We start from the raw sequence: 9305 nt of genomic DNA, 5'->3' as shown, positions 1-9305 counted from the left end.
TATCAATAATACATCATTACCTTATTTCTTTTTCTATAATTACTAATTTCTGTTATTTTATTTAAATTTTATTTAACGTATTTTATTAATTAATTTATTTTTTCAATATTGGGGGGGGGGGGGGGTGTAGGTCATGATCTCAAAAGACATCTTTGGAGATGCGCTTATCTAATTAATTTGCCTTTATACTCTCTTGGGACTGCTCACATCCATAAAGTGAAATTCCCTCTCAGCTTGTATTCTGCACGACAACAGCAACAATAATATGATGTCTGGCCAGAGTCCAGGTTGACAAACCCTCCAGACATGTCAGAGGGTATCAAACTATTAGCTTGTCCGTGAAGACTTTTGTGAGTTTACATCTGCATCATCTTCATCATTAAGAACACAGAGACAATATTTGCATCTACACAGGGAGAAATAGGAGCAATTTCAGGTCATACAAAATTCAAGATACAAGTGGATAAAATCTTGGTCACAATAAGGCCAAAATAATCTTAAAAAAATAGTATTCAGATCATTTATTTAAGTAAAAGTAGCAATACCACACTGAAAAAAAAGTACTGGATTGAAAATGTTACCTTAAAAAGCGTGTAATTATTATCAACAAAATGTACTTAACCCTCTGAGACCCACTATAGACCTATCTTTGTCCTTTTTTAGAGTGTACAGGGGGTCTTTAGGGGGAGATAGCAGGTCAGCAGTAGATGTCACATAGAAGCAGGCCCGTATGATGTAATGGAACTTACTGATGTCGGCCCCGATATGATAAAGTATGATGATAGTGAAGATGACAGAAGTTGAGTAGATTCACATGATTTGAGTCAAGTGATTGACCTGTTTTGTTATTTCAGAGTTTAATTTTGCATTTTTGGTGTCAATAAATGAATAATAAATAAGGTCTATGACTCTAAATTAGAAAAGTTCTGATCAGTCAGGAATAGACGTGGTTTTAAATATTAATAACTATTACAGACTGTGGGCTAAAACACACTAGAAGCCTGATTCACCTTTACAATAATTCACTAGCTACATGTTTACAATCAGGCAGGCAAACTCATTAGAATACGTAATAGTTAAGATCAGTGTATTTGATGGAATAGTATCATTAGAATGTACCAGAGGTCACGAAATTTGGGCTTTTATAAAAAAAATCTCCTGGGGAGCATGCCCCCGGAACCCCCTAGCTGGCTACTGTTTCCCACTGGCTGGCTACTCCATCTCCTTGTGGAAAGCCCTGATCGGGGGCTCAACAGAATAAAAGCCAGGTTACAGAGAGAACAAGAAAATGAAAGGATCAGAGAGGCACCGATCAAAATTCTGGAGAAGCAGCAGGTATGACAGGAGAAGCTGAACGTACAAAGATGAGGAGCTAGGCAGACTAGCAAATAAAACCCGCTAGTAGGCTCATTTTAAAGTTAAGATAAGATAAGATAAGATATTCCTTTATTAGTCCCGCAGTGGGGAAATTTGCAGTGTACAGCAGCAAAGGGGATAGTGCAAAAAACAAGATGCATCAGCTAACACAGTAAAAAAGAGCTAAACAAAGTCTAACAAAATATGAACCATTAAAAATAGGAGCAGTATATACAGTATTGACAATAAACAGACTATTAACAAAATTGCACAAGTGGAAAATGATATTGCACATTGAGAATGAAATGAAATTCCACCTGAAAATATCAGGTTATTGTCAGTTTTTGGTGTGTAAGTGTAAGTGGTCTACTGGGAGCAGTGCTGGTTGTGGAGTCTGAGTCTTTGGAGTGAAGATACTGGTATCATATGAAACTGGCGACCTGAAGTCGGGGTGGATGAGGGGCCCAATTTGTATAGTCTGTCCCCCTGCCCAAATTCCCAATGGCTGGCCTGCATAGAGGTGGTGTACATCATCTGAAAGCTGGGAACCTGAAGATTAATGTGAGATGCTGCTCAGCACTGTGTGTGAACACTTTGAGACTTCTGCAAGAATTGCATTTTTCGGCAATTGGATGGCGAGCACTTCTGTTCTGGAAACTGCTCAGACACCATCCTTTGAATGCGCTAGGTCTCTAGTTTGATCCATCCATCCTCTGAATGCTCTAGGTCTCTAGTCTGATCCATCCATCCTCTGAATGTTCTAGGTCTCTAGTTTGATCCATCCATCCTCTGAATGCTCTAGGTCTCTAGTTTGATCCATCCATCCTCTGAATGCTCTAGGTCTCTAGTTTGATCCATCCATCCTCTGAATGCTCTAGGTCTCTGGTCTGATCCATCCATCCTCTGAATGCTCTAGGTCTCTAGTTTGATCCATCCATCCTCTGAATGCTCTAGGTCTCTAGTTTGATCCATCCATCCTCTGAATGTTCTAGGTCTCTAGTCTGATCCATCCATCCATCCTCTGAATGCTCTAGGTCTCTAGTCTGATCCATCCATCCTCTGAATGCTCTAGGTCTCTAGTCTGATCCATCCATCCTCTGAATGCTCTAGGTCTCTAGTTTGATCCATCCATCCTCTGAATGCTCTAGGTCTCTAGTTTGATCCATCCATCCTCTGAATGCTCTAGGTCTCTGGTCTGATCCATCCATCCTCTGAATGCTCTAGGTCTCTAGTTTGATCCATCCATCCTCTGAATGCTCTAGGTCTCTAGTCTGATCCATCCATCCTCTGAATGTTCTAGGTCTCTAGTCTGATCCATCCATCCATCCTCTGAATGCTCTAGGTCTCTAGTCTGATCCATCCATCCTCTGAATGCTCTAGGTCTCTAGTCTGATCCATCCATCCTCTGAATGCTCTAGGTCTCTAGTTTGTGGCTGTAAAGTTTCATGAGGCTGTGATTATCCTAGAGGTCACCACAGGTCATTTTATACAGGAGGTCAATGAAATGGCTCTTATGGGACTAACATCATAACACATGAATACAGTTGGGCTCATTGGATCCACAAGAGTCTCAGCTTTACAGTCATACCCAATCTATGGAATTCCAAGACTGTTTAGAGACCCCAGTATGCAGAAATATTCAAATACACCATTTTAGAATCAATTTTAGAATATTTACACTGCATTCAAAAAACTGCCTTTGGTTATCATAAAGTGGGCATGTCTGTAAAGGGGAGACTCGTGGGTACCCATAGAACCCATTTACATTCACATATCTTGAGGTCAGAGGTCAAGGGACCCCTTTGAAAATGGCCATGCCAGTTTTTGCTCGCCAAAATGTAGCCTAACCTTGTAGCATTATTTAGCCTCCTTCCCGACAAGCTAGCATTTCATGGTTGGTACCTTATGTTTTAAGAAGTACTCATTAAATGCCTCCTGTGAGTGATGTGGTTATATATTATATCATTAGATTATTGACACTGATGCATTAAAGTATAAGTTGCATTTTATTGTTATAGTTGGTTGTCGTGGAGATAATTTGAATAATTTGATTTACTGTTGGGGAGTTTAATCTGTACTAAATCTTATAAACTTTTGTGTATAAATGTATCTTTTGTGTGTATAAAGTAGTGACTATAGCTGTCAGATAAATGTAGTGAAGTAGAAGTATAATGTGACATGAAATGGACAAACTCAAGTAAAGTACATTTCAAAAACAGACCTCTAAATATGGGTTAAATAAACATATTATACATTTCCTGATGGCTTTACATGAATGGTTTCTATATGTTACCTTTTATTCTTTGGGGTTTATTCAAGTTGATACGGTTTGTCAAAGCAGGTCTGTAACAAAGCAGCTTCTTGTGAGTGAGTAATGCCTCTGAGTTCTTCTTCATTATGATCATTGAGATAATGGGAATCTGACCTCGCTGGCCGCTGCACTGCGTTCCCTCAGAGCTTCACTTCACCACTAGAGGATATTCTTTGTCATATAACCTCAAGCAGCATCTCAAGCCCGAGCTCATGCAAACGTAAGCCCCCGCACGCTCAACATGTAAAAAGAATCAAGGCTTTACACCAATGTCAAGAAGCATGTGGATTCAAGTTTCACATGTCTGAATAGGTCCAAGGTCACAGTAGTAGTATAAGACTGGTGCGTTTGCGCGTGCATGTGAAAAGCGCGTGCACGTGAGCGTGCACGTGTGTGTGTGTGTGCGCGCGTGCGTGTGTGTGTGTGGGGATGCAGGTGCACCCTTGGTGACCCTGGTGACCTTTTTGTAACCCTAGGGCTGATGTTAATTATTGGTAGTTGTCCAAAGGTGTCTGCTGTAGGTGTTATCAGTTGCTCCACAACAAAAAAAGAAGACCCCATCCTGTGGATCCTGATGCAGATAAAAAATACAGTTGTATCCCAATATGTGTCTTTATTACAGTATCATTAAAAGTTCAAACAAACCCCTGGTCCCTGTGACCAAAATGTTTTTGCTTTTTGATGTTGCCACAGAAGACCCATACTGTTGATCCTGAGTCAGATAAAAAAAAAAGTCGGTTGTATCCAAGATGTTATCAGTTGCTCCGTAAACAAAAGAAGACCCCCTCCTGTGGATACTGCTTCAGTGAACAAAACACAGGTGTATCCCTATATGTGAACTCCGTTGTATCCAAGAGGTGTCTTTTTATTACAGTACCCATAAAAGATCAAGCAAACCCTAGTGTGCTGTGGTCAAAATGTTTATGGCTTTTGATGATGTGGTGGTTGGTACTGTTTGCAGGCTATATCAGCATGGATCCTGTAACCATATGTTTGTTTGTGAGAGGGTGTATGGATTAGCGTTGTTCGTAGTCGATATTAACATGTATCCAGGACAAATGGTGTGAGAAGGGAAGTATGTCATCTCCTTCATGTCATCTCCTAAAATTCTTTATGAGATGTATCTGTGAGAGGGGGTGGGGTATGGGGTGGTATTGTTTGTAATAGATATCAGCATGTATCCAGGGACAAATGGGGGGATGTGAGCGGGATGGGGGTCATCTCTTGTATGCCATCTCCTAAAATTCTTTAGGAGATGTATCTGTGCTGTAATGATTTGTTAACATTTAAATTGGTAGATGTGTGTTAGTACACCACTAATTTTGCTCGTTGTCATCTCCCAAAAAAAAAAAAGCGGTGCAATGTCGGTAGAGTTACAATATAGTGGGTTTTTAAAAAAAAAAAAAAAAAAAAAAAAAAATGTATGTAGTGTGAATGGGGCAACCTCAAGCCCTGTCAACCATGCGTATTCATGAGATGTCACTAGCTCCATCTTTTACCTACACTTTGTGTATATAGTCAGCATTCAGCTGAGGTCGTGTTTACCAAACTTCACAACTTTTGAAGAGGACGCTTTTCCTAACGCCACTCTTGCATTTTGCACATTAGGTACAGTGTTCTTTTCTTTGGATGCTTCATTTTTGGCGTCTGTGAACATAGAGCTGATGTGACTTGCCAAAAAGCCCCAGTTTTGTCTCATCTGTCCAAAAGACATTCTCCAAGAAGCTTTGTGGCTTGTCAATATGCATTTTGGCAAATTCCAGTCTCACTTTTTTATGATTTGGTGTCCTCCGGGGTTGTCTGCCATTAAGTCCACTTTGGCTCAAACAGGAGAAAATGGCTCATGGACTGCTACTAAAACACTATGAATACTATAGAACTAACTAGCATTGTTAGAAAAATAATTATTAATGGGACAAATTTCTTGGGTATTTTAGCGTGCGATCAACTGCCTAAACACATCAGGCTGCTTGGAGATGGTCTTATAGCTTTTACCTTTAACATGCTTGTCTATAATTTTCTTTCTAATCTCCTGAGACAACTCTCTCCTTAGCTTTCTGTGGTCCATGTTCAGTGTGGTACACACCATGATACCAATGTTTAATGTGTCCCTATGGTCAAATTATTTTTCAATCTTTTCTAGGGGTACCATCATTTTTGGCCAGGCCAGCTTCATTAGTTTGTTTTTTTAAATGATTCTGAACCAAAATTCAAAAACATTAGCTGATTTTCATTAGTTCATTTTCAATAAATTTTTATTTATTATTACTTTTTGTCAGTTTCAAGTTATTTCAGTGACCATTGTTTTTTTTTTATTCTTTCTTTAACGGAAGGGTACCAACAATTTTGACTATGTGTGTAGATACACACACACACACACACACACACACATACAGTATATACATATGTCTATATCCACACCCGCTTACATATAGATATCCACTTAGACACATCCAATGTTTAATGTGCCCCTATGGTCAAATTATTTTCAATCTTTTCTAGGGGTACCATCATTTTTGTCCAGGCCAGCTTCATTAGTTTGTTTTTTTAAATGATTCTGAACCAAAATTCAAAAACATTAGCTGATTTTCATTAGTTCATTTTCAATAAATTTTTATTATTACTTTTTGTCAGTTTCAAGTTATTTCAGTGACCATTGTTTTTTTTTATTCTTTCTTTAACGGAAGGGTACCAACAATTTTGACTATGTGTGTAGATACACACACACACACACACACATACAGTATATACATATGTCTATATCCACACCCGCTTACATATAGATATCCACTTAGACACATTCGCTTACACAGTTATCTATTCTATTTTACAGACAAAAAAAAAAAAAAAAAAAAGGACATATTTACATCCCTTTAGTTGACCTTTTTGTCGACATTACTTATTAATTAATTTTGTTTAACTCCAATCCTCACCCTGACTCAAAGTAGCCCACCCATGATCAAAAATGATATTCTGTTCTTTTATTTCTATTAACATCCCTCTCAAGAACCCACTGATGTTTCAAAAACATTTTGAAATGTTCAGTGTTTAACTGTTGTCTTTTTATAGCTTTAAATATAAATGCTTTCCCCATCGTAATGATGATGTTGTTCAGGTCTTTTCCTTTTTTTCATCACCCCTTAAATCACCAAACATTATAGATAAAGGACAACTATAGAAATTTGATTTGTAGACTGAGATCCACTTTTTTCAACGTTAATCCAAAATAATGCAACTTCCTTACAATACCAAAAATAAATGAATGTCTGACTCCTCTTCCTCCTCACACAATCTACATATGTCACATTGTTGGATGCCCCATTTTTATTTTTTTAGCATTCTCTTAGTAGGCAAGAATTTGTAGATTAGTTTTAGTTGTAAAATTCTAATGGAGACATCAAAAGAAGTTGTGTAAATACATGCATATACTTTCCTCCATGGGATACATTTGTCTAACAAATACCCCCATTTTTGACTGGATAGCTACTGGTGTAGCAGAAATGTGTTTAAGTTGCATGTATAACTGATATATTTTCTTGTTTATTTTTCTCTTATTCATCCATGTTGTGTCCTTAATGTAGGGGTAACATGCCATTTGTTTTGTACATAATAATAGCTTCCTTTTCCAGATCTGAGGTATAGCTGCACAGAGTTGATTAAATGTAAAAAGGTCACAAACATTACCGTATACTATTTTAAATTCATCATAAGTCTTGATTTCGCCCCACTATTCAAGAGGTCATTTATAAATAATATTCCTTTTTTCAAACATTGATTCAATAAAGATACGGTGATCATTAATCAAAATATTTCTATTATACCACAACACTTGGCTCTGGATTTCATAACTTCACTCTGGTTGATGATATTGGTATTGAAACCAACTGACTATGGCCTCTTCCAAAAAGCCGGATAAGTATGGAAATGACTTTCTCTTTAATATAGTGAACTGAAAAGCAGTTAACTGGAGGTAAGGATAGAGTTCTTTGTGGAACAGAGGATGAGCAGACCTCAATCATTTTGCTGAAAACCACTGCGGATTTAAGATACATTTTGGTATAAGGGATGCTTTTAGTGCAAAGTTGAGTGCCTTAAGGTTTAACAATTTAAGTCCACAGTGTTTGTAATCATTATACAGATAAGCTCTTTTAATTTTGTCAGGCTTCCAACCCCATATGAAATCGAACACATTTTGCTCATATTTTTTAAACAGCTCCTCTCCTGGGGTAGGTAATGACATGAGGATATAGATAAACTGAGGAATCACTAAGGAATTTATCACGGTTATTTTTTTCCATATAAAGTTAAGTTAGTCATTCCCCAAACTTTTTAAATTTTCTGTCTACTGTATGTAGCTTTCTATCAAAGTTTTCCTTCGTGATAAGGTCCATGTCTTTAGGGATATGTATACCAATGACATCTATTGGGCCATCTGACCATTTTAGTGGGCAGATTACTATAGATATTAAAATTTGTACCTTTCAGAGATCCAATTCGCAGCACAGTACATTTATCATAGTTAGGTTTTAGTCCGGAAATTACTGAGAAGTTATTCAACTCTTTAACCAAAGCAGTAAAGGATGCAACATTTGGTTGATTTTGAAAGTTTACATCGTCCGCATACATTGATATTTTTGATTCCAAACTATTTATTCTCAAACCTTCTATGTTGTTATTCATTCTTACTTTTTGTGCTAAGATTTCTATAGCTATAATAAATAGATACGCAGACAGTGGACATCCTTCTTTCAATCTTCTATATTGCTTAATTGTTTCAGAAAAAAAACATTGTTTATTATTTTACACTTTGGATTACTATACATTACTTTTTATCCAACTAATTAAAGAGTCTCCAAAGTTAAAATATTCTAAACATTTATAAATAAAATCCAAACGTACTTTATCGAAAGCTTTCTCAAAGGCAGCAAAAAAAAAAAAAAAATGAAAGCAGGGGTTTTTGTTGAGTCATAATATTCAATTATTTCAATTATTTGTCTAATACTGTCACTGATAGATCGACACTGTAAGAAGCCACACTGATCTGGATGAATAATATTGGGCAGTACTAGTTTTAATCTGTTTGCAAGACATTTGGCTAATATTTTAGCATCGTTACATTGTAGTGTGATTGGCCTCCAATTCTTTAGAGTAGTGGGATCTTTATACCTTCCACCTGAATCTTGTTTCAATAATAGTGAGATTAAACCTTCCTGTCGAGTTTCTGTATGTTGTTTTTTGCTATATGACCAGTTGAAGGTGTTCAGCAAAGGTGTTTTAACAGACTCATAGAAGGTTTGATAAAAGTTTACAGGTATGCCATCGGCTCCTGGACTTTTTACCTTTTTCAAAGGAGTTAATAGCTGGATGTAATTCCATCCAGCGTAATAAGTCCCTCACAAGATTTTTTTCTTTCTCTGTTAACTTTACGGTATTATCGTCTTGAGAATTGGGGCTAGTATTTTGAGGCAATAAATCCTCTGGTGGGCTCTGAAAGGAGTACAATTTTGAAAAATAATTATGTTGTACCAGCAAAATTTCCCTTAGTTTTTTCAATGATTTTATTTCCTACTACAAGCTTCAAAACATTTTTCTTTACAGTGTTTTTATACTGCAGATTTAAAAAATATTTGGTTGATCT

General features: G+C 37.0%; 1 long non-coding RNA gene across 1 annotated transcript in view; it reads right to left on the bottom strand.

Annotated features, from left to right (window-relative positions):
- LOC141766937 (uncharacterized) overlaps nucleotides 1–9305 on the bottom strand; it is a 216260-nt gene that overhangs the window by 42780 nt on the left and 164175 nt on the right. The window lies entirely within an intron of this gene.

Source organism: Sebastes fasciatus, chromosome 4 (genome assembly GCF_043250625.1).
Source record: "Sebastes fasciatus isolate fSebFas1 chromosome 4, fSebFas1.pri, whole genome shotgun sequence".
Lineage (NCBI taxonomy): Eukaryota > Metazoa > Chordata > Actinopteri > Perciformes > Sebastidae > Sebastes > Sebastes fasciatus.
The sequence above is the reverse complement of the archived record's forward strand: the minus strand, read 5'-3'. Positions and strand labels throughout refer to the sequence as shown.